Source organism: Acomys russatus, chromosome 5 (assembly GCF_903995435.1).
Source record: "Acomys russatus chromosome 5, mAcoRus1.1, whole genome shotgun sequence".
Classification (NCBI taxonomy): domain Eukaryota; kingdom Metazoa; phylum Chordata; class Mammalia; order Rodentia; family Muridae; genus Acomys; species Acomys russatus.
Genome location: NC_067141.1, coordinates 37,395,145 through 37,421,124, shown reverse-complemented (window position 1 = coordinate 37,421,124; position 25,980 = coordinate 37,395,145). Strand labels below are relative to the sequence as shown.

Below are 25,980 nucleotides of genomic sequence, written 5' to 3'. Positions count from 1 at the left end.
GGGTTTTTTGTTTTGTTTTGTTGAGACAGGATTTATCTGTGTAGCCCTTGATATCTTGGGCTTGCTTTCTAGACCAGGCTATACTTGAAGCTTAATGAAACTAGGGTATTTTCATTAAAAAAAAAAAGTGATTACTTTGCATCAAAATAGGAGTGACTATGGATAAGATTATATTTAAATAGAAAATTACAGTTTATCCATTATCAAGTTCTAGTCTGTTTTCAAAACAGCCCTGCTATGTGCCCAAATTGGCTTCAAATTTGCCTCAGCTTCCTAAGTGCGAGCTATAGAGGCATGTCCCATCATTTCCAGCTCGTAGCTGAGTAATTTTAAACATTAGTTTCACAAAGTTGAAGCTGCATGGCCTGGGAGCTTCAGAAAAGCCACTGCAGATGCTCCTCAACTTACAATGAGGTTTGACTTAGTGAACAGGACTCCAAGGCCGGAGGCGTGTCTGGGTGATGGTGCTCGTGGTATGCGTCTGTGCGCGTACGCGTGCTCCAGCAGATCCCCTTCACCCACTTTAAAAGAAGTTTTGGTGAGTGTAGAGAAAGAGTTTATTCAACACAGCTGTGCTGGGAAGGGCACTAGAGACGGATATTTTCGGCTCTGTCCTCGAGTATTGGTAACGGTGCTTGCATCACACGGGGGAAGAACGAAAGCTGGTTGCTAGCAGGAAGCATGTGGGGTCAAGAAGTGTTTGTGGGGCTGGCTATCTGTTCATCTTCCTCTCTATTAACTGTGTGTAGTCCAGTGCTGCCTTCAGGGTAGCTTTGATAGCTGCCTGAAGCTGCTTTCTGATCAGACCTGCTGTTTCTGAGATCTGAGGTGAGCGTCGGAGAGAATGACTCAGAGGGTGAGTAAGTCACAAGGGGAAAAGAGCACTGTTACTGTTACAACGGCTTGTTCCTCATCTAGGCTTTGCCTGGGTGCCTTAGAACCTGATGTTATAAAAGATGCTGGTTGGTAACCTGTTGATTATGACTTCAGCCTTGAAGAAAGAAGATTATCGGTTTCAGGCGAACACTCTGAAATAGTAAACACCTGATGTGCAGGGATGCACGTGAATTCGGATTTTGTTTGCTAACTTTTTTTCCCCCATGGCTGTGTCTTCTGTAGCCCAGGCTGGTCTCAGGTTTACTCAGCAAAGGCTGACTTTGAACTTCCGATTCTCAAGCCTTTCCTTCCTGAATAGCAGAAATGAGAAGCCAAAACCATCACATTGCGCTTGCGCCATGCTAGGGAAGGAATGAAAGCTTTCTGCACACTAGGCAGATGCTCTGCTAACCTGGCCAGCTACATCCTGGCCTCTGTCCCAAGGCTTAAGGTAGCATATCCTGAAGGCCCGAGTGAAAAGTCAGGGCTTTTAGGAAAGTCAGCTTCAAAACCGCTGCCATAGCCTGAGAATCCCAGGATAAATTGAAAATGCCCTAAGCTTGAAGACATGTTGGATACATCTAATATGGGGGCATCATGCTTAGCCTAGTCTACCTTAAAATGTGCTCAGGATGCTCACACTAAAAATGTTATTGTACAAAGCCACCTATGATACAAACCCCACAGTTAAATGAAGTGCTGTCAGTGGAACTTATTAAATGCAGTACTAGACACTGTATGGCACAGTATAGGTAGTTTTCTCCCAGGATCACCTGGCTGACTGCTGCTGCTCAGCATCACTTGAGAATACTGTGTCATATATATTGCTAGCTGTTGGAAGGACCCTGCTGTTTGAGGTTGCAGTCATCCCGGTATAGCCAGCCATTCTGACCTCGGAATTAGGTGTAGGACACCCTCTCCCCAGCTGGGCCTCCGGCTCTCTGCCTGACTCTATCTGGAGAGTGTCTTTAGACACAGATGCCCCTAACCACATTGGCTATATGGCCCTTGACACAGCTCCCTGCTAGCTCTCCCCTCCTGTGCCTATGGGATAATTAGGTGCTGTGTTCCCATTCATATGATAGGAGCGTGCTGCCAAATGTAAAGCAAGCATCCTTAAAGTGCCTGGTTTCAACAAATTATCTCGGAACACCCCCCCCCCCCCACTCCACAAGGGATATGTAGCCTTTGTTCTCCCTGAGCAAAGTGAAACTAGATCCTGAAGTGGTTCCAGGAGTGGTTCACCCTTGTCCTGCTCATGGCTTTCCATACTCTGTGTCCTTGGGTGCAAGGCCCAAGAGCAGGCTGCCTGCCTGAAGAAACTACAGGAGCAAAGCAAACAGCACAAAGTGGAATTTCGTAAAAGGATGGAGAAAGAGGTGTTTGATTTCATCCAGGACAGCGGAGAGATCAAGAAAAAGTTTCAGCCTATGAACAAGACAGAGAAGAGGATACTACATGATGTGGTAGAGGCAGCTGGCCTCACGCCCGTCTCCTTTGGAGATGATGATGGCTGTTGCTATGTCATGATCTTCAAAAAGGAACTTGCACCCTCAGATGAAGAGCTAGACTCCTACGGTCATGGAGAGGAGTGGGACCCCCAGAGGACGAAAGAGAAGCAGAAGCTAAAGCAACAGGCTCAGAAGCAGGAAGAGGAAGCAGCCCAGCAGGGACCTGTGTGGTGAGCCTGGACAGCAGCTGCAAGGACAAGTACAGCCACCTTATTGGCAAAGGAGCAGCCAAAGATGAAGTGTACATGCTACAAGCCAACAAGACCTATAGCCCTGTGCCCATGGCCAGCAAGTGGGACATGTGCTCCATAGAAGAGGCCGTGAGTAAGATCCGAGCCAAGAACCGTCTGCGGCAGAGTGGGGAAGAGTCGCCAACTACCTCCTAGGCATCCTACCTGGCTCACTTTGACCTCCAGCAAGGGAGGGGCATGGAGGGACAAGGCTGCTATGAGGACCCATCCTGGAGCCCCACTTCTCAACTATGAGGTCCTGCCAGCTGCCACTCAGGCTGGAGAGAAGCAGGTGTTTATCACTGCTGGAACTTGGATGTATGGTTGGTGAGATTATGTGTGCGTGGGGGAGCATGGTGTGGGGGTATGTGCGAGTACATGTTTGTGTGGGTGGGTAGGTAGGTGCATGTGTGTGTGTGCGCGCTCACGCCTGCAAATGTATGAGTGGGTATTTAATCTGTGTTATTCTGTTATCCTTGGAACTTTCTTCCCCATTGGTCTGGGGTTGCTTTACATTGAATAAATACTGTTTGACCCACCCTCCAAAAAAACCTAACATTTCTCTTACTTAAAACTTGATTTGTTAAGGGCTGGAGAGATGGCTCAGAGGTTAGAGCACTGTCTGCTCTTTCAGAGGTCCTGAGTTCAATTCCTGGCAACCACATGGTGGCTCACAACCATCTATAATGAGATCTGGTGCCCTCTTCTGGTGTGCAGGTGTACATGCAGATAGAGCACTCATACAATTAAATAAACAAACAAACAAACAAACAAACAAACCATACAAAGTCATCAAACAAAAATCCTATCGGCATGTGCCACCACAATCAGCCTTTTTTCTTTAAGACAGGATAGTCCTGGAACCTCTGCCTCCTGTATACTGAGATAAAACAAAAACAAAAAAGTACATTGTGCCACGTGTGGTGGAGCATGCTTGTAATCCCAGCACATGGGAGGCAGAGGCAGTCGGATCACTGTGAGTTCAAGGCCAGCCTGGTCTAAAAAGTGAGTCCAGAATAGTCAAGGCTACACAGAGAAACCCTGTTTCAAAAAACAAACAAACAACAAAAAAGTTTCAGCCAGGCACAGTGGTGCACACCTTTAATCCCAGCACTCAGGAAACAGAGGCAGGAGGATCACTGTGAGTTCGAGACTACCCTAGTCTACAAAGTGAGTCCAGGACAGCCAAGGCTAAACAAAGAGACCCTGTCTTGAAAAACCAAAAAACAAACAAACAAAACCAAAACTTGATTTGTTATTGTAATAAGGACAAATGCCCAATTGAAGATGGCAAGTTTTATTAATGTGATGTGTTAATTATTTCTCCTAAAAAAACAGGTTTTAATATTTCTCTTTTTAAGCTATTTGGACTTCTTTTTTAGGTGAATGAAATATTTTCACTTCTATTCATTCAATGCAAATTTTCAGTTAACTTGTAAGAATGAAGAAACATACTATTTTTTCATTCATCAAATGTGCTGTAGCATTCCATTTTAAAAATATATTTTTTGGGTTGCAGAGATGTCTCAGCAGTTAAGAGAGCACACTGTTCATGCAGAAGACCCAAGTTTTGTTCCCAGCAACCACAATGGATAGTTCACATAACTGCCTATAACTCTAGCCCCATGGAATCTGATGACATTTTCTGGCTTCCTTGGATACCTGCTCAAGAGCATGGATTATACCTAGAGACATACATGTGTATGCATGTGCATATATATAATGCAAAAATAAAACAATCTTTATAATGTTTTATACATGTACACAATGTGTTTTGATTATATTCATCTCTCACCCTTTCCAGCTCCTCTCAGACACCACCACCCTACCAACTTCATGTCTTTTAAAATAGCTTAACTAGCCAGTTAGTGCTGTCCTTATGTGCATGAGTGTAAAGCCTGCCACTGGCGCATGGGCAATCTAGCAGTAACTATCAATTAACGTAGCTCCTCACCTAGGGGTGGGGCTTCATAAGCCTGTCTCTTGTCCATGCTGGAGGGTTAACTGACTTGATCTTCTGCAGGTCTTGTGTTGGCAAGCATAGCTACGGGGAATTCATGAGTGAACAGGCATGTCGTGGTGCAGCACTCCTCCCTGACCTCTGGCTACTATCCTCATTCTATTTCCTCTTCCACAATGTTCTCTGATCCTTTCGGGGAGAGTCATTGCTATAGCTGATTGGTTTAGGGCTAGACACTCCCCAGTCACTTATTCTCTGCACTTTGGCCAGTTGTGAATCTATGTTAACCATCATGCACTGCAAAAAAAAAAAAAAAAAAAAAATCTCTGATGAGGGCTAAAGGCAGCACTAATTATGGGTATAAAGATAAAGTGTTTAGAAGGCAGTGCAATACTGTGTTTATTCAGAAAAATCAAATTAGTAATTTCTCCCCTGGGGCCCATAACCTCCGCGATCACAGGTTCTTGACCACATCCTACAGTTTGTGTGCTCCTGTTGTCTTAGCTAGGACTTCTATTATTGCTACAAAAAAAGTGACCAAAAAGAAAGTTGGGGAGAAAAGGGCTTATTTGGCTTACACTTCCATATTGCTATTCTTCATCAAAGGAAGCTAGGACAGGAACTTAAATAGGCCAGGAACCTGGAGCCAGGAGCTGATGCAGAGGACATGGAGGGGTGCTGCTTACTGGCTTGCTTCCCTGGCTTGCTCAGCCTGCTTTTTTCTAGGTCCCAGGACCACCATCCCAGGGATGGCACTACCCACAATGGGCTGAGACCTCCCCCATTGATCACTAATTGAGAAAATGCCTTACAGTTGGATCTCATGGAAGCATTTTCTCAACTGAGGCCCTCAAACTCCAGGAAACTTAAACATTCTTGTCAAGAGCCCAGTATTGTCAGAAATGGCTTGTTCACATCTCTGGCCAAACATACCATATTTCTCAGAGTTAATGCACTGGCCATTTTAAGCTCTGAGGCTTTTAGCACTTTGGCACAATTTCTTTTTAAAGACTAAATTTACCGCAGTTGAAGCACCAAGCATTTTGATATCTGAGGCTTTTGGTGGCTACTGGGAAAATTAATGGTGCTAATCTCTTAACCCGAGGCTGCTCCTCTAGCAGCTCAGTGTGTTCAAGATTAATCTTATCCCTTCTCTGAGTGCCACCAGGCCTCCCCCTCAAGGGGACATGGTCAGATATGGGGTTCATGTGAAAGTCAGTCTCCACTCTCCACTCAACTGTGGAGAATGTCTTGTCTATTGGCTAGATCTGGGTAGAGGCTCGAAGTTTACTGCACGTATTGTCCTTGGCTGGTGCCATAGTTTAAGCAGGACCCCTGGGCCCAGATCTGCCCATCATAATGTTCTTCTTGTAGGTTTCTAGGACCCTTTGGATCCTTCTATTTCCCCATTCTCCCATGCTTCTCTCACGGAGGTCCCCCTTAGTCACAGTCATAGGGGAGGGGAGTAGGGGGAAAGCAGGAATGAGGGAGGAATGGGAGGGTACAAGGGATGGCATAACTATTGAGATGTAATATGAGTGAATTAATAAAAAAGAGGAGGGACGATTAACCTTATTTCTTGAAACTCTTTCACCCCGTATGGCCTTCTGCTCCTCTTGGTTTCCCAGCCTACTCAGGGGCTCTGGGAACTTAACATCGAAAATTTGAGGAGCAGGGCAAGGCAGCAACTGTGGGAAACTCTGGCTCTCGGTTACCAGATGTGTTGCCTCTGATTTCTTAACGATTCTACTTTAGTAGTAATTTAGTAAAGGAACATACCTCCCTTACAACCCAACTACCCTAAACAGGAGGGAAAGGAGATTCAGGAGAACGAGAATGAAACCTTCTGGGTATCAGTTCTGCAGGGCAAATCCCTTGTACATCTCAGGAGTCTAGCAGATCCTCTATCTCACAGAAGCCGCCACACCTTGGACCGAACCTGAAGAAATTCACCGAGTTCACCACCGGCCACCAAATCCTCCAACTCCCTAAGCCAGCAGGAAGGAACCTCTGGCCTCTCTTCTCCTAATCGATGGTTCTTTATGCAATACAATGCCTGGGGCAGAGTCCCCAGAGCCCTTCCTTTGTCTTAGGCTGAGATTTCCTCTCTCTCTGAGTCTATCTGAGATCTTTATCAGTGCATAGAAGCAAGGCCTCAGTGGGGTCAAGCCACCCAACACTACTTTCACCTTGGGCCCAGCCTGAGGCAAGGTTACATTCTCCTCACACAGGTGTCCTCCCTTGACAACAGCACTTTTCTGCTTTCAAGCACTTCAACCTCTGCTCCAGTTGCACAGCCAACTTTGCAATCCTTTCCAAAAGGAGAGAATTGAGTGACACTTTCAGCTTTCCTATTTCATCCACTTGCAACTTTTCCAATTGTTTAGACATTTTTTCAACCCTTTAAAAACCGGAAGGCAGGAAGACAATGAAGCAAAAGCAGAGAATATCCCCTCTGGGAGTACAGAGGGAGAGAACCCAGTGGCAACAGCTGCAGTAAAACTCTCTCATACCCTAAAACAGTGTATCCATTTCTCCATAACCCCACCCCCAGCTCTCTCCTCTAAGACATTAGAACCCAGATTTTCCATTATTCCAAGCCGCACATTGAGCACCAAATATTGGCATATTTTAAAAATCTATTTTATTTTGGGTTCCTTAAACCTCTTTCCCCCTTCTCCACTCCAGTCCCTTCCAACACCCCAACACCAGGTAGGAGGGAAAGGTTAGAGGGGAGAGAGGCTGTAGTTTTCCTTAGCCACTTCCTGCTGTTTAGGGTCATCAGATTCCATGGGGCAAGACCAATCCTCAATTCAGAATATCTCTGACTTGTCACACTGTATCAACAGCAACCAGGAGCGGGGGAGGGGGGGTGGATGGGGGGGGGGGGGGGTTGGGGAGTGCCAACAGTCTTCTTTCTCAGAGACCCTAGTGTTGTCTCTGTCTCTGTCTCTGTCTCTGTCTCTCTCTCTCTCTCTCTCTGTCTCTGTCTCTCTCTGTCTGTCTGTCTCTCTCTGTCTGTCTGTCTGTCTCTGTCTGTCTGTCTGTCTGTCTGTCTCTGTCTGTCTCTCTCTCTGTCTCTCTCTCTCTCTCTGTCTCTCTCTCTCTCTCTCTCTCTCTCTCTCTCTCTCTCTCTCTCTCTCTCTCTCTCTCTCTCTCTCTCTCTCTCGCTGGCTTTTATCCTCACAGACAGAGACCAAGCCGCTGCCCTCCCCCTCCCACCCCCCTCCGCCACCCTCTGCTGCTGCCCCATGAGGTCGTTCACAGTTGACAAAGATCACATGACCTCTCAGGAGGCAGTTATCATCTGTGGACAAACTGGAGCAGCCCCCATATTCCACACCTGGGATTAAAACAAAAACATGTTTACATATAAACCAAACCTTCCACAACACCCACCTACCCAACTCCATGTATTTCTCTCCCTTCAAAAATATAAAAATTAAAGCAAACAACAACTAAAAACTACCAAAACAAAACAAAAACCGTATACCAACCAGCCAACAAACAAACAAAAAACAAAGGGAGTCTTGTTGCAAATAACTTATCAGTATGGCTTAGGGTGCAAATAACAGACACCATGAGATTATAGTGTATTTTAAAGCTGCAACCACTACACTGGGCAGAATCTAAACTACTCTATTCTTATGGCCTCAAAACCTACATGTATACCAATAACTTGCCAATCTGATGACTCCTGGGGTGGCTTCTTTCCTAACTGTCAACTATCCAGCCACCAGCTCTTCCAATCCCTCTTGGAAGCTCCATCCACTTCCTGTCCTTCTGCCCAGGTGATTGGCCAAACAGTGCTTTATTGACAACTGCTATATCCACTCAAGGCATTCCTCCATAGAGTCTGGTTTGTATTGATCAACTATTCTTTGCCATGAGGCTTGCCCTGAAGTGTGGTTGACATACGCAGTGACTTGGTTAGGGGCAGGACTCTGTCCACCTTTCCTTCTCTGTGCCAGAATTTTGTCTGGGTTAAATCTGTGTGGGTCTTGTGCCTACTATCACAGACTCTCTGAACTCACGTGTATGTCAGTCTTGTTGTATTTGGAAGATGTTACCTTCCTGGAGTCATCCACCACTCCTGGTTCTTTCAATCTTTTCACTTCCTCTTCTGCAGAATCCCTGAGCCTTGAGGGAAGGGGTTTGATGAAGACATCCCATTTAGGGCCAAGTGCTCCGAAGTCACTCACTTTCTGAACACTGTCAGGTTATAGGCATCTGTGTTCATCCCATCTAATTCAAGAGGAAACTTTTCTGATGTGGGCTGAGTGATGCCCTGTGAAGTTTTTGTTTGACATCCTGAGATTTTCATTCCCAGTTTTATTTCAGTTTGGATTTTCTTTAGTGATTCTACTTCCTTGTTAAATCTACTTTCACCTCTTGTTTTTATTAACTGTGTTTTCACAATATTTCTTATCCCTGCGGTATTTATTCTTATTCTCCTTAAGTTCCTTGAACATATTCATAAAGGTTATTTTAAAGCCCTTGTCTTGTGCTTCAGCTCAGTTGCTTTTCTTGGAGTCTGCTGCAATAGGACTCCCAGCTTCTAGAAGAGGTGTGTTGTCTATGTTTGTGAGTTTATGCTGGGGCCTAGGTACTGACGTTTGAAGTGTTTCTTTGTATAGACATCTGGTCTTGTCTTTGTTGGTGTGTGTGTTCCATTCCTTGTGTGCTGTTGCCCTCTCCCAGTCCTAGACAAGTATGATGGCTGTAGAGTTCTTGAATCCCAGCCTAGTGTGGCCATTGGGAGTCCCTGGTAGATTGTTGAGTGTCACAGTGGAATGAAGATGAGCTAGAAGGAAAGGCTAGAATGGGCTGCAGGAAAGAACTAGGGGGTCCCTTATTCTACACCAAGAGGCAGAGTCCTCAACATTGCCTAAGAGAGGCTCTCCTTGCTGGTTACATCTCAAGGAATCTCTCCTTTTTCTTTCTACCAACCTTATATCTCCTTTTCATGTTTTATTGCACCTCATATCTTTATTAGTCTATTTACAGCAGACTAGGTAATTTTATGAACCAGCAAAGTTTGTTTGGTCCCTGACTCTAGATTATTCCAGAAGAGATTGAGAAGAATGGTGTAATGTCACTGTTACCAGGAATCCACTCCCACAATAACTAACCAGTCCTGAAGTACTGGCTTTTGTCCTTCATCAGGGTACAGTCCTCATGACCTAACCATCATTTGAGGCTTTCACCTTCCAACACTAACACAAAAATTTTGAGAGATACATTCCAACCAATGGCAGCTGCACCCACATCTATCTACTTCAGATAATTTCCTGACTTGTTTCTACGTAAGCAGCATCGGTCATGTTGAGGGCTGTATTCCCAGCACCTACAGAAGTGCCTTATACGCATTATGTGACTAATAAATACCTGTTGAGTGAATAAATACCACAAGAATGGACCATTTCCTCCCCACACAGCTTACTGTTTGTTTCAGAGTTTAGCCACAGTTTCCTCTAAATGGCCAGATAGTAACTAATTTAATCACTGTGGCTATACAGCTCTGAGCATGCAGTGTAAAAGGAGTCACAGACAATAACTAAAAGAGTCAGTTTGGCCATTTTCCAGTTAAATCTTTACTTATTAAAAACCATTCATAGTCCAGATTTAGAGCTTGGATTATATTTTATAGATCCTGGTTCTTATGGTTAATCATTGTTGCCAACTAGACTGAGTTTAGAGTCACCTAGAAGATGCTCCTCTGTCTGTATCTTTGATTTCTAGAAAGGTTTAATTGAGGAGGGAAGGCTTACTCAAAATGTGTGTGGCTCCAGCCTATGAAGCTGGATGCCAGACTCAATAAAAAGAGGAAAAGGGAGAAGCCAGCTGAGTAATTTCTCTCTACTTCATGACTGCAATCTCAATGTGGCCAGCAGCCTTTTGCTCTTGTTCAAACATCTTCCCTCTTGGAGGGTAGCCCTTCAAACTGTGAGCCAAAGCAAACCCTCTATGGTTGCTTTTATCAGGAACTTTCATTACAGCACTAATAAAAATAACTAATACTGTGATTTAAATTGCTCTGACTATATACTTGCCCGTTTCCATAACACAAACATTCTGTTCACCAGTCCTCCTCAGCATGGTCCTTAGAATGTCATTCTATGCCAGCAAAGCTCTTACTCAGGATAAGGAAACTGGGTGTACCCTCAAAAGCTCTCATGAGTGAACATCATATGGTTCATTGTGTCTTTGAATAGTATCAATTGACAGTTTCTCTCCAAGAGTCTTCAAAACTCCTACTTCGAAGCTTGCCTTTGATCAAACCCCATGACTCCATAAATATTCCAGAATGTTAGATGCTGCTATTTCCCAAGTCAGCCCAAATGAAAGGCAATCCTGAAGCAGTTATTATATTTCCGTTGCTTCTGCTGTCATTATTTTTAGATTACCCTGACTCTACTAGGGGGAATGGTCATTCATTCGTTCATTCATATATTCATTCAACAAATATCAAGGTCATAGTACGCATATGCCCTCATACCAGCTACCCTTGACAAGTGTGTAAAAAGCCAGGTGTGATACACGTCTAGCATTCAAGAGCCAGAGACAGGAAGAGTAAGAGTTTGAGGCCAGCCTGAGCTACACAGTGATTTCTATGCCAGTCCATGCTAATTAGTGAGATCATGTCCAAACAAATCAACAAGAGCCTCCTCCTCCTCCTCCCCTGACTCCTTCAACCAGGAAACTTTGTTCTATGTAACTATAATAGAAAAAAAGTCGATCTTTTCCTCTCATAGTCAAATTTTCATGCTTATGCTTTTGAACTTAGAGCTATTTTGCTACCAAGGATTATGCTAGAGGGAAATTTTACTCATGAACCTCTGGGTTTTTCATTGGCTGTTTTCTACCTTTTTTTTTTTTTTTTTGTCCAGACTGCTAAGTTCACTGATTCTCAAGTCAGCAATTCATAGTGCATATAGTCAGGAGGAGTTTCCTGGAAGAGTGCCAGGCTGGCTGAACTAGCAAAGTTTTGACCATGACTTCTGGGGAGTAAAGGGGGCCTCTCTGCAATCATTGCTCATGAAACCTCTGGTATGTGTTCGTACAAAGGACTCTTTGAGAGTTGACAGGTCTGGTACAGCCATTCCTTTCTTTCTATGGAGGAAGCATCAGCAAACGCACCCATCAGATTCTTCCATGTCTGCACAGGGAGAGGTTCAAAGTTGTGTGTGCCTTGAGTCATCAGCAGGGCAGGCTTTCCCCTGTGGGTGGAGGTCCCAGGAAAAAGCCGAACCCGTGAGTCAGGGCAAACACTGGCAGCTGAAGCAGCTTACTGAGCCACATGGGTCCTCCCTCATCCTTGTCTGGGAACACGGAAGTGCTGGCCACTCTTGTTTCATGAAAGCAGAGGTTAGTTGTCACTTTAGCATTTTACAAAAATACCCTCCCAGTCCTCTGCCTCCTACAGCTTTTCCTGTATTCCTGTGTCCACAGAAACACCAGCTTTATTTGTCCTCTTTTTTTGTGTGTGAGACTCTTTTAAAGGGGAAGCATGTCCCAGAGGTAGAATACATCAAAGTAAGCCGAGCTAAAACAGATGTGGGTTTGTATATGGTTTCTTCTCCTTTGGGGGGGGGGGTGATCAAGTGTCTAAGGACAGGTAATTAGGAAAGGTTACTGACAACTCTAAAGGCTCATTTAAAAAAGATGGAATGCCTACAGAACCACCTTGCAGAAGTGAGTGAAGGAGTTACGGTTTTAGGAGTGAAAGCTCATGTATATCTCTTTTATATGAAACAGAACAAATCAAACCTGTCCAGTATGGGAGGTGGGGGTAGGAGGGTCAAGAGTTCATGGCCAGCCAGGCGGTGGTGGTGCACACCTTTAATACTAGCACTCAAGAGGCAGAGGCAGGTGAATTGCTGTGAGTTTGAGACCAGCCTGGCCTACAAAGCGAGTCCAGGACAACCAAAGCTACACAGAGAAAACCTGTCTCAAAAACAAACAAACAGAAAACAAAGAGTTCATGGCCATTCTTAGCTACATTGTACCATAGAGGTCAACCTGTAGTATAAAACACCTTATCTCAAACAAAATCAACCAACAAAACCAAAACAAACAAACACGACTTAAACTCTGGGTGGAAGCCCAGAGCCTCACACACCGTCACAGCCTCACCAGGATCTGCCAAAACCTACCAGGCTCAGCCGTGACAGCCCAGTCTCGGAAGGACAGGCAGAGTTCAAGTATCTCCAAGGGTTAGCCTCTGTATTGTATAGCAGAAACAGAGTGGCCTGGACAAGAGATAAAAAGACACCTACAGTCCCAGCCCCGGCCTCAGGGATTTCTGTAAGAACAAAGTAATAATAATGGAGACTGTTTGATGAGACCTTTCTGGACTCTTGGTAGGAGTATGTGTACTCTCAGATTTTTTCTTTTTTTAATCCAAGACAGATCGGTTAAGCAGCTACTGTTTTTTTTTTTTTCCTATTTTACAGATGAGGGTGTTGAGGCTCAGAAGGATAAGGACTTTTTTAAGGAAGTCAGACTAGAACAGATACTCCGTGGTCTCTTTCTTCCTTGAATACTTTTTTTTTCCCCCTTAAGAGAAACCGTATGTCTGTTCAACTCTTCTCACTATGGGTCACCTTGAATCTCTGTGGACTCTAAGCTTGGATTTCTATGAAGCATCTTTAGTGCAGGTTCCCTCTAGTCTCCACGGATATTTTGGGAGAGGAGAGCAGAGTCTGGATTAAAATAGTTCTCTCCTGGGCGTAACAAGTGAGTATAGTCTCAGACACATGGTGAAATTCGATTTTCCTCCTGTCTTGCCAGCGTGGCCCGTCTGTCTGTCTGTCTGTCTGTCTGTCTGTCTGTCTGTCTGTCTACCTATCATCTATCTATTTACTCTTTTTCTTTTCAATCCCAGCATAAGGCAACTAACAAAACACCCACCTTAACTTGAAATTCAAAGAGGAGAATTACTCACCAAACTGTAGCAAAGTAATGTTAAATTTTATTCAAAACAATGACAACAGAAACTTGGGAAATGTCATGCCCCGTGGAAACTTCGAAGCAATGTCTAACAGAAGGAGAAAAGAAAGCAAGTGGATGAGAATGTTCTCCTTTCTGTTTAGAAGACAGGAACTGTCTGGAAAAAAGAAAAACCGTTTTTGTCACCAGCAGAATCACCAGTGTCTTGGCTGTAACAGCTGATGGACTATGAAATAATAGCGTGTCAGGGTTTGAAAAGTCTGCCCAAAGATGAGACAATCGTCTCTGGAGTAGTGCAGTGCAGGCTGGTGTGGAAGGCCGTTGCTCCAGCCCTGCCCATTTGGAACTGCTTTTTGTATGGGTAGGAGTATACCAATTCCCACCTTTATATCACAGAATTTTTTTTTTTCTACACTTGAGGACCAAACCCAGGTCCCTGAGCTCATAGGCATGTCTCTACCACCGAGCTACACCCTCAGCGCACACTTTTCAATCATATTTTTTGAAGAGCTGGCTTTTTACCTGGAGTACTTCTCGTATATGGTTCTATTCATGTATGGTCCCATAGGTCCTCCAGCCTGCACTTCCAGTTTCCTTGAGAAGCTTCACCTACCGTGGGTGTCCATAGCCTATCCTGGGTTTGTCTTGGCTATTTTTTTTTTAATGTAGTTTTGTTGTTGTGTTGTTTGTTTCTTATCATCTCGTATTCCTTGAGATAGAAGAGACTTGCTTTGCTTTTGTGACTCGACGCCTGTGTTTGTGACACTTAGTAAACAACTGACCCTTTTTCTCCTTGAGTTGAAATGATACCTTTGTCAAGTGTTAGATTTTCATATATGCTGAGCGATCTTTCTGGTTCTCTAGTCTACTCCACTAATGTACTTATTGGCAATCCTATATTGATCCCACTGTAGTGACTTTATGTTCTTTTTCATACATTATTCACTGTCTTTTACATTTATTCCGTTACAACAACTATGAGACTCTTGTTGGTGTTTGAAGGAGAATGATAATGCTGAACCCACCAGGTCCCTACCTAGAGCCTGGGGCCTGTGACTAGTGTTGACAAGACAAGAAAGACAGTGAAGGTGTGATAAAGTACACTGCTTTGCGATGGATGGTTACTGAGAGTGAGACATAATGATCCTTACACAAAGCACACAGGAGGAGTCAAAGCAAGAAGGGGAGGTGGCAGTGATGAAGTGAACCACGAAGACAGAGGAAAAGTCAAAGGCCCAGAAATCTGTACTGGAAACTGGAACAAAGAGAAAAGGAAAAGAGAAAAACATTCTCTCAGAATCTGCAGAAAGAGCCAGGCTTGTTGATCCCTCCACAGCAGCAGGAGCTACCAGTCAGTTTTCTGTTACTAAAACAAAATGCCAGCAACAATCAACTTAAAAGGAAGAACAGTTTGTTTTGGTTTACAATTTTGGAAGTTTTATTCCATGTTCTGTGGGCTCTGTTGTTTTAGGTTATGGCTAGACAGTGTGTCACCTTGCTAGCAGGGGGAGAAAGGTGCTCCCTTCCTGGCAGAAAGACTAAGATTTAATATGCATTTTATTAACATCCTTTTTTTTTTTAAATGTGTATGGGCTGTTTTCTGGAATGTTTATTGATGTACCACAAAGGTACAGTGCCAATAGTGGTCAAAAGAGGGCAAGTGGGCGCTGGGAATTGAACTGAGGTCCTCTGGAAGAGTAGCCAGTGCTCTTAGCCATTTCTCCAGCTCCAAAATTTAATATTTTATCAGAAGTATTCTATCAGACAGTTAATAAATAGTATATATGGTATAATAATAAATAATAATGATTACAGAGAATGTGCCCCATGCTGCTCTGTGCCCTACAGCAGTCTTTCACAATACTGGATGAAGGAGCACCCTGTTCCTTCTCGCTAGAGATCCATCTCAGAGCAGGCTAGGAAGCTCTCAGAGACACATCTAGTGGCAAATGCCAGATGTGGAATTTGGTCATTTGCTTGGAAGTTTATGTTTAGCCCCTAGGCTACTCCCTCCCAGAGCACAAAGCCAGAGTCCCAGTGCATGCTGGGACTGCAGGTCTGAGCATCAACTCCAGGAGCGCAGGGAGCCCTGAAGCCTTGTGCATGGTAGCTTATTCTTCCTTAGTTTTCCAAAAAGACCTCTGAGGAAGATTTCTACTTCCTCCTTGGGACAAGGTTTTTCTTTAAAAGGAAGGAAAGAAGGTACAAATTTCAACACTTAAGAGGTACTATTTATTTTTTTAGAAGGGGAAGATAACTTTCTTCATAATAATGGATGTAAAACAGGACACTTTCCTTTCCTGGTCCCACCTGTGTCTATTTACTGTAGGGTTTTGTCCTGTTTACACTGGGTGTAGCTTTCCCTTCTCCACCTGTGTCACCTGTGTGTAACTAAGGGGGTTGGGGGAGGGGGGACATACTGCTTGGGAGGAATTTGTGCGTGGATTGGTACTGTTGAATATCTGTGTGACAGCGCTGAAGAAGCACTTATGTACTAAATAAATCCTACACCATTCTCTCTCCCTCTTTTTCTCCCTCCTTCCCTCTTTTCCCCCTCCCTCCCTCCCTCTATCTCTCTCTGTTTTTGTTCTCTTTTTGTTTGTTTGTTTGTTTGTTTGTTTGTTTAAAATAGGGTCCTACTGTATATGCCTGGTGGCATGGAACTTGAAATGTAGGCTGGTCTCAACTACATAGAAATCGTGTCTCTGCCTCCTGAGTTCTGGGTTTAATTGTGTGAACCAGCATGCTCAGATTTTTCTGTTCTTCTTAAAACTGGACCAAGGGGTTGAAGGTTTAACTCAGTGGTAAATTAAAGTCTTAGTGGGAGGGGATTCTGGGGTTGATCTCCAGCAACTAAAACAAACAAACAATTCGGAATGCTTGAATCCCTAGGCTCGGTGAATGGGTGTTTTCTAAAAAACAAGGACATTCTTTTACTGAAACAGAACACACTTGTTAAAAATCTTTAAATTAGAGTCAGGGAAATTGCTCAGCAGTTAAAAGCATTTGAGTTTGGTCCCTGATTCCCACAATGGACAGAGAAAATCGACTGCTAAAATTTTTTCATTGGCATGTGTGCCCAAGCTTAGGCACGCGTGCGCGCGCACACACAGACACCACCACTACCACCACCACCACCACCCCCACAACAACAACAAAAATAACAGCAATAAAAATCTGTAAATTAACATGACTGTATCATAACTAACAGGTTCTCAGGCCCTGTCCTAATTTCACCCACTATCGCTTTAGCTTCCTGCAGTGTGCAAGAATTAGTTCCTGGGCAGCCTTGGGCTGTCCAGACCCCCGGCCCCCAACTGTGTCGTCCCCAAGAGACCTGTCATTGAAATAGTAACCCAAAAATGCTATATGAAGGAAAGTTGGAGGATACTGCCCTGCTGCATTCTATGTAAAGCATAGGAAGTCTGCAGGCACAAGAGCCGCACCCACAAGGCTTGAGCCTACACGTAGTAGGCAGAACTTTTCAGATCTATTAATGGGATCCTTCCCCCTGGAGGAAGTATTAGCATGCTGCATTCAGATTAGTCTCACGTGGCCAAAACCCTGCAAGAAGGCCATACAGAACTTCACAGCAAAAGGAAAGTTAAAGTTTGTTCAGTATGTCAACACCAAATAGTGATGCAAAGATGGAGTTCATTTCATCCACTGCGGGATACAAGTATTTAGCATACACTGTCCAGTGGCATCCTGAGCAAGCACTGTATGAGTGAAAGTGGTGCACTTCCCACACACTGTGCGCTACGAAGACTGCATTTTACTTAGCAGATTTTCCCCCCAAAGCCTGAAAAACAGTATCACTATGAGTCTGAGTCTGAAGCTACGGAATGCCTGACTTATCAGTTCTATCCAGTTTATACTGGAAATACTTCTTCATTTCAGCAATGACTAAAGTCTCCAGTATGTAAATAGAGTAGTTGAGTTGCTAAGCCACTGCTCGTGGCAATATGAGAAAGCCACACCCATTCCTTTTTGGGTGCCTCCTTCTGTCTTTTGTTTGTTGTTGTTTAGCATAGGCTGATTTTTAACAGATTCGATAATGTGACAGGAAGAAAGATAAATTCTCACAGTGTTTTTTTTTTTTCATGAAAAAGTCTTCTTATGTCTGAAGATTAGAAAAATATAAGCTTATTGAAAAATTTAAAAGTTAGCTTCTAAAAAGTTTGATGGTATATTAGGGGCCTTTGAGAAATGTAACTACACACAGTGAAATTGCAATGTGGTTCCATATTGTATACATATTCATGTCTATATGAATTTATTAGATTGTCCTGAAAGATCTCAGAGATTACAAAGTCCTCCAGTGGAAGTTCAAGGGTTAGGGGCTGGAAAGCCAGGAAAGCCAAGAGGTGGCTTAGTCTAAGCAGTCTGGGAAGTAGGTGGAGCAGTAGAGCCTGGGACTTTTTTGTAAGTCCCGTGACTGGGAAGGGACTGCCCGCTTCTTCTGTGATCTTCGTCTATCCCAGCCCCTAGCCAATCTGATTATCTCACCCACATCAGAGCAGATCTGCCCCCTCGGTTTCCCTGGAAACACCCCTGTAGACAACCCAGAGGATGCCTTATTAGCTCTTTGGGCTCCCCACAATTCAGTCAAAATGAAACCTAAAGTCAACCACTCTGAACACTTTTACAGAATGCAGGGCAGTGGTTTGGAGATGTCAGTCTGCTCTTCTCATTTCCGCCTTGTGAGGCATTCGCAGTTAAATTTCCCCAGACACTGATCACTTGATTAGAGGCTGTCTGCCACGTACCCACCCTCCTCCACTCAGAAACTGCTCTTTTTATAGTTACTCCAATTGCACATTTTGTGCTATAAAACTATCTTGTGGGGGAGTCTATTCAAATAATAGAGTCTTCATTAACGTTTCTACTTGTCTATATATTTATGTTGCCAAGGGCTGGTGGTTTTCTGTTCAGGTGGCTATAAAGACGTTGTGATGCTCATCTGTTTGATGTTGAAGTTAGTTTCTGTGTGTTTTTGTTGTGCCTACTGTTGGACCCTCACGCCCAACTTGGGAAGGGGGTCGCCGTGAGAGACCACACGAGGCACAACGCACTGATGCAAAAGCAAAGATTTATTGCTGACGGCCAGGGTCCTACAGCACTCGAGAGGCTAAGGACCCCCAGTTACTGTTACAGGCTAGTTTTAAAGGCTAAAATCACAAAGCAGGTGGGGTTGCTTATCAAGTTAGAGCATATGGACATTAGGACATCTGGCGTTGGGAGACCTCTTGTGGGGACTTGGGTGTGGGTCCCTAGGGCGGTTACTGGAAACCTTATGGGACCTCTGATATTTGAGAGCTCGCATATAGCTATTCTGGGAACTAGAGTGTAACTCCTGAGGCTAGCAGTAATGAGAACTGGGAGAAGCCTCAGGTCTTACATTTTATAATTTTATAATTTCTCACCTACATTGTTGCCTTGCTTTTGATGCAAAGTTCATAGCTTCCTTGCCTCTGCTCTGGCATTTTTCTCTAGAACACGCTGGTTTCATTCAGGAGAACTGTATCTTGTAGAAGACCACCGAGACTGTATTCGCTGCCATTAGTGTTTCTCTTACTATAGATAAAGCTGGGGAAATAACTGTACTCAAGTTTATGTAGCTGTGTACTCATATATGTATTCATATATGTACATGTATTTTTACATTTTTGGTGTTTCTCTGATGGTTAATATTCATTGCCAACTTGATTAGACTTAGGGTCACCTAGGAGTTTGATTCACATCCCCGTGAGTGTCTGTGAACTACCAGAAAAGGGACGAATCACTCTGATTGTGAGTAGTAGCATCTTTATGAGCTGGGAGCCCAGATGGACCAAATGGGGGAAAGGAGGAGAATGCTGGGTAAGCACAGTGGTTCCCTGCTTCCTGATTGGCTAATGTAACTGCTCCACTTCACCATACTATTCCCACCTCTGTGGATTCACTGCCCCAGTCCGTGAGCTGAAGCAGGAGGCTAGTGGATTTTATGGGCAGACCCTGTTGCAGGAAACACAAGCAACAAAACAGACATCCGAAATAGTGCAGAGCCTCTCCAAAGCAGAAGAGATTCTAAAGGCTGGAGAAGCCACCGTTAAGAAGTGTTAGGAAAAGAGGCAGGGCTTTACATAAATGTGGTCGGTGTGATTGACGCTGGGTCTGTGAGGCGATGATGGGAACAGCTGACTCATTTGGCTTGCTGGTGTGGGACTGTCGAGTTCTTTGCTCAGTCTTACCTCAGCCAGCCGAGCTGGGCATGGCTGTGTGGCCTAGTGTCAGCTGGATCAGGCAGCTAATCTTTAGTCAAACATCCCTTGCTTTTGGAGACAGTTATTGTAGACAGAGAGTTGTAGATGTTTCCAAGCAAACATCAGATATGCAACAGAAATCTGTGGCGCAAGATTTAAAATGAACAAAAGAATTTTATATTCACTCATACAGAAAACTTATAGCTTGAATATATGTAGTTTTTCTGTTTTATATATAAATCCACTAAAATGATAGTAAATGACTTTTCTGAAAAATCCATAAATACAAAGAGACTATAGGTAGAGGAAATGCAAAGGACAGCTTGGAGTATTAGCAAGTGAGGGGAAAGTGTGAACTGACTTAGAGACTCAACGGACTGTAAGCCATGCTGGCAGTGATAGAGAGTGTCAGTTTGCACCCTGGAAGCAAGAACAGGATGGACAGGACCCAGTGTCACCAGGCGTCTCTTCCATAAAAGCTACTGGGCAAACAGGTGGAGGCCTTATTTTAGAAGCTCCCTTTTCAAGACCTTGTATGTTTCCCCTACCCCGTCCTTCCCCTGTCCTAGCCTTTGTGCAGAATGGAAGTTGAGTCTCAGAGCTGTGCTGTGCGCACTGCCTGTGCTTACTACCTGTCTTTGCCCTTTGAGGATGTGCCGTGTGGCTGTCCTGACTGGGGTATGCTGTAACATGACAGACATCTGATCACAATGCTTCCATTAGGGGCAGAATATCAAATATCCTGGCCTGCAAGAGGGATGGGCAGCTAAAAGCAGTTGCTACCAAGCCTGATGACCTGAGTGGGATTCTTGGGACCTACATAGTAAAAGAAGACAACTACAAACTCCTAAAATTGTCTTCTGAGCTCCACACACACACACAAATAAATAAATGTAAGAAAAAAAATAAAATATCTTGACCATTAATAAATGGCTACCATGGTTAGGCATGCAGAACAGTATAGAGCATTTGAGCATAGGCTTCTGCCCAGCATGCCTTTGGGGTCAATCCTTAGTGCTAGAGCCAACAAACAAACAAACACAATACTGATTAAAAATAAATAAATAAATAAATACTGATTCTATGTTGAAGCATTATTATTTTTGGTCAACTGGATTGGATGACACATGAGTACAATTAACCTCTATTCATTTTTTGTTTTAATTTATAGAATTTCAGTTAGCCCAGGCTGGCCTTGAACTAAATATGTAGTAGAGGATAGCCTTAGACTTCTGATCTTCCTGCATCTGTCTTTCAAGTGCTGGGATTACACATGGGTGCCATACACAGTTCTTACGGTGTTAGGGATGACCTCCCAAGGCTTTGTGCATACTGGCCAAGTGTTGTACTAAGTGAGATGTATCCACTGCCCTATTTTAAATGAAATTTAAAACCATTTCTAAAACGAATGTTATATTTCCACTAGAACATACTACTCTAGAGTGTAATGACTAATGGTGACATGGGGCAAGGGCATGGCTGAAGAGTGTCAATACTGAATGTGGGGTGGTCCCATAACAAGTGGAGTTAGATTCCTGACAGTTAGGTCAAAGATGGAGATACTCACCTCAGGAAAAGCTAATCAGTCCAAGAAAGCCTTAATTCCCAGAGGCAGACATGACAGCCCTTGGCTCTGTCTCTTTGACATTGGCTTCTGCACATGAAGCCCCGAGCTCTGTAAACTCCTGCTGTTTGCATCAATAGAATGCCCTTTCAGCTAGGGGACCAGCACAGGAAGAGACCAGCAGGCGCGTGTGCTGCCAAGTGGTCAATACAGAGCGTAGTCTTTCTGCTGTTCTGTGGGTGGAGAACCCTGGCTTGCAAAGCCTGCACACTGACTCGCAGAATCTCCTGCAACATTGGGGTTCCACCCACACCAGCTTCCATCCCTTCCTTTCCCACTTTTCCATCTCCCTCTCAGAGTCTCCTGAGATTACCTCTGAAGCAAATTACCTGAACAGGATGCACTGTTTCTGCATCTACCCTGAGGGAGCCTGAGCCCAGACCTAAGTCTAGTCTCCTTCAGGCAAATAGCATAGCCCAGAAGCCATGGCCATAGGCCTCACCCATGCCCTTACAGACTTCTATTTTTCATTGTTTTATATTATTTTATTTTCTAGCTCTGGTGAGTTATAATTGGCACTGGAAACCTTGCATATACTGTACACACTCTTCCAAGATTACCATATATGTTGCTCATTAACTACAAGACACTCTGTCATGTGAGCAGATCTCTGGAACAACTTCTTGTGTGTAACTTTATATCCATTCAACAACCAATCCCAATGTCATCCTCCTCTCTACCCTGCGACACCATCCTACTATCCACTTAAACACGTTTGCCTATTGGTGCCTCACACAGCAGAATTATCAGTGTGTGTTCTGTGAGTCACTTTTGCCTAGCACAGTAGTGCCTTCTCCACCCATTTGCTGGCTGATGCACAGCTTTGTCTCTTCCACATCCCAGCGCCTATTGAAAAATGTTGCAGTGGATGTGGGAGTGAGGCTTCCTCTTCCGGATTTCCATTGTTTCAGGTGAATGCCACAAGTGGGATTGTTGTGCCGCAAGACAATTTTATTTTTGACTACGTTTGAAGACCTCTACACCGTCTTTCATAATGGCTGCACTATTTCACCTTACCATCTTGTGTGAACTCGGGGTTGCTCTCTCTGCATCCATACAGGTACTTGTTATCTTTTTTGTTTTGTTTTTCATTGTTTTAGTGAAATGAGCGCTCATGTGCGCTTGCTGTACATTGCTCTGATGACTGCCGAACTTATTCTCCTACACCTACTGTTCACTTGTGTGTCATTTTTGGAGAACTGTCTTCTGTCTGTGTGTTACTGTGCTGTTTCCTTATGGTAGCTGCTGTGAAAAATTGCAATGAAGCTGTTTTCTTGAAGCCCACTTTCAATTCTTTTATGTTGCTATTCACTCTAGAGTCTACTCTTAAATTAAGTGGGACACCCCAACAACCAGACATTCAAAGAGACTCTTTAAAGATTTGGAGACTGATACAGTGTGAGGGATACAAATCCTTGGCCCTGGCTTCAGCCTTTTATTTCTGACTTTGTTTTTTAAAATATTTATTTATTTTTATATGCATTAATATATTTGTCTAGATATTTGTATAAAGGTATCATATCCCCCAAGAACTGAAATTACAGATAGTTGTGAGCTGCCATGTGTGCTGGGATTTGAACCTAGGTCCTCTGGAAGAGCAGCTAGTGCTCTTAACCACTGAGCCATCTCTCCAGCCACCCAAGGGATACATTTAAGATAAAGACAGGCTCTGGACTGTTGGAAGAACCCTGCTACTTGAGGTTGTAGTCCTCCTTGTCTGGATAGCCATTCTGAGCTCAGCATTAGGTACAGGACTTCCTCTCCTAAGCAGGGCCTCCAGCTCTCTGCCTGACTTAATCTGGAGAGTGTCTTTACACATAGATGCGCCTAACCACACTGGATATATGGCCCTTGACACAGCTCCCTGCTACTTCTCCCATCCCCCACCCCCCCATTGTGCCTATAGGATAATTAGGTACTGTGTTCCATTCATATGATAGGAACATGCTGCCAAATATAAAACAAGCATCTTTTTTGTTTTTTTAAACAAGCATCCTTAAGGTGACTGGTTTCAACCAGTTGTGAACACCTATCTTGGAAAGCCCCTCCTCCCCCACTCCCCAAGTGTTCCCTGATTAAAATTGAACTGGTGCCTGAAATGGTTCCTGGAGTATTTGATCTCTGTCCTGCTTACAGTCTTCCAGGCCCTGCATCACATCTTCTGCTCCTCTTGCTTTGGTGGGCCTGTGGCCATCTGTCCCCCAGGTAAGAGGAGAACCACATGGCCTCAATCCCCAGCACTGCAATAAATGAAGGAATGAATAAATACATGAGTAAATGAATAAGCAAACAAATAATCATGGAAGTAACACTTGGCCATAGAATAGTACTAGATGTGCAGAGGGTACATTCAGGTCTTACTCCTGTCACTAAAGATGACAATGACATGGGACTCCAGGTGTCTGAAAATTAGTACCCTCTATCTCCTGAGCACACAACAGGGGACATTTACGGTCTGCAGTGCTAGGTCACAGGCATTAAAGGCAGTCGCTGCTGCCTAAGTGTGACAGGAACCCCTTTGTTAAAGAAGAACGCAGCCCTAATTTTACTTTGGGTTATTTCTACTCCTCAGTCTATCTCATATCCCAGGATCAGCAAGCCCCCAAAGTCAGCCATGATCAGAACTGAAACTGCTCATCCCACTCCCAATCAGTTGCATCAGCCATTCCTCAATCACCGGAAATGATACAATGACCAAACAGAGCACAGTTTAGCCAAGTCTGCTGGACCACACAAAGTTCCTCCCCCCTTTCTCCCCCTGTATAATCCCGGAGTGATTGTCAGAACCTTTAAGACAGAGCTTGGGTAGTCAGGCTGCTATCCTTTCCAGAGCTGGTGACAATGAAATAAATTTATTCTCTTTCTTCATCGCCATCACTTATTTCTATGCTGTTGGCATTTTTGGAATGATTGTTCAGAGCTGATATTTGGGGGTCCCCACAGAGCCAGGCCTCTGACCTAGGACTCCAGGACAGGAGGAGATACATTCAAAGGAAAGAGACAGACAGTAGGGGCAGTTCTGTTGTGTGGTGGATGGAATCTTCATGGTAGGCCGAGGGAACCAGAGTTCCTGTGATGTAAGCAAGCTAGGGAAGCATCAAGAAGAAGCACTCCCTGAAAGCCAGCTGGGTGCTGCAGAAGGAAGGGCATCCCCCAGAGGGGCAGACTCTCCTGAGATCTCAAACTGTTGGCCTAGGCAAAAGAAGTAAGGTACGAGGCTGGAATAGAGCCAACTTACTCCATGCAAGGCTTGCCTTATAGAGATAGGGAGGGAGACTGACCTAAGGACATTGGAGTGTCAGCGGCATATTCAGGGTGATGCCACCAGGAGAGGATCCTTTCTGCTCTCTCCACTGTGAGGAGCAGTGGGAAAAGCTTCCCTTTTTGTAGCCGCTCTGGAGCAGAGATTCTCAACCTGTGGGTCCAGACCCCTTCGTAGGCGTTGCATATCAGATATTTGCATTACAGTTCACAATAGTAGAAAAATTACCGTTATGAAGTAGCAATGAAAATACTTTTGTGGCTGGGGGTCACCACAACATGAGGGACTGTATTTAAGGGTCACAGCATTAGGAAGGTTGAGAACCACCATTCTAGAGAGATGGAACAGCTCCTATAAGTCTTTTGAAAAGAAAAATACGTGGGTTAGTGGACACAGATGCAGCAACCGCCTGGCAAAGCTCCGAAGTGACGTGTGTGTGTGTGTGTGTGTGTGTGTGTGTGTGTGTGTGTGTGTGTAAAGACACTCCTTGCTGCCCACACAGCCCATTGTTTGCACCTCTCTCTCATGATCAGAGTTCTACAGTTTCATTTGATCCTGGCTAATGTGACTATTTTCCTAATTAGTATGTGGCCTTAGACCAGTTACCTGAGGGATTGTTCTAGAAAACACTACGAAGGAGTCAATGGGAGAATGTTGGGCTCTTTCTGAAGTTGTAAGAGCTAGACAAAGGCCTTATGATGCTCACAAACCACCAGCAGAAGTGAGGGTGGGTGGAGGTTTGACTGAAAGGTGTCCTTTAAAGAGTATGTCGAGAGTCTGATACGGGCTCCTGGCTTTTCTTTTGCCAGGTAGTGGTTGTGTCACATCCAAAGATGGGAATCTCTCTGTCCAGAACACCCAGACTTCACAATAAGCTAAGGGGAGGGTGTATGAGCTGCTGAGCTGCATGGCGTAAACTCATTTTACTTGATTTTTTTCTCTTAAAGACAAGAGATCTTACTACACAGCCCAAGCTGGACTTTTACCCCAACCCAAGTTATAGAGTAGAGCCAGAGTGGGGACTGTTGGGGGCACAAAAGGTCTCTTTATCCATCCTCAATGGAGGAGATTAAATGCCTGCATCCCACCTGGAAGGCTGATCATGGATATCTGGATATGGTTAGTGGTCTGGCAACCTTCTGCCACCTGTATCGGTAGACCTCACTCAACCCCCTAGAATGTTTATCCCAAACTCTCCTTCCCCAGACCTTTATCTCTAGCTCCTGGCTAATAGAACCCATCCTGAGGGGGAAATGTCATATGTATTTTATGACCTGGTAACCTCTATGATATCTCTAGGCCTTTTAGCCATAGAACCCA

The 25,980-nt window shown here is 44.3% G+C and overlaps 1 pseudogene; it reads left to right on the top strand.

The window, feature by feature from the left end:
- Window positions 1–409: 409 nt before the first annotated feature.
- On the top strand, window positions 410–4,007 carry LOC127189841 (sperm-associated antigen 7-like; annotated as a pseudogene).
- The last annotated feature ends 21,973 nt before the right edge of the window (window positions 4,008–25,980 follow it).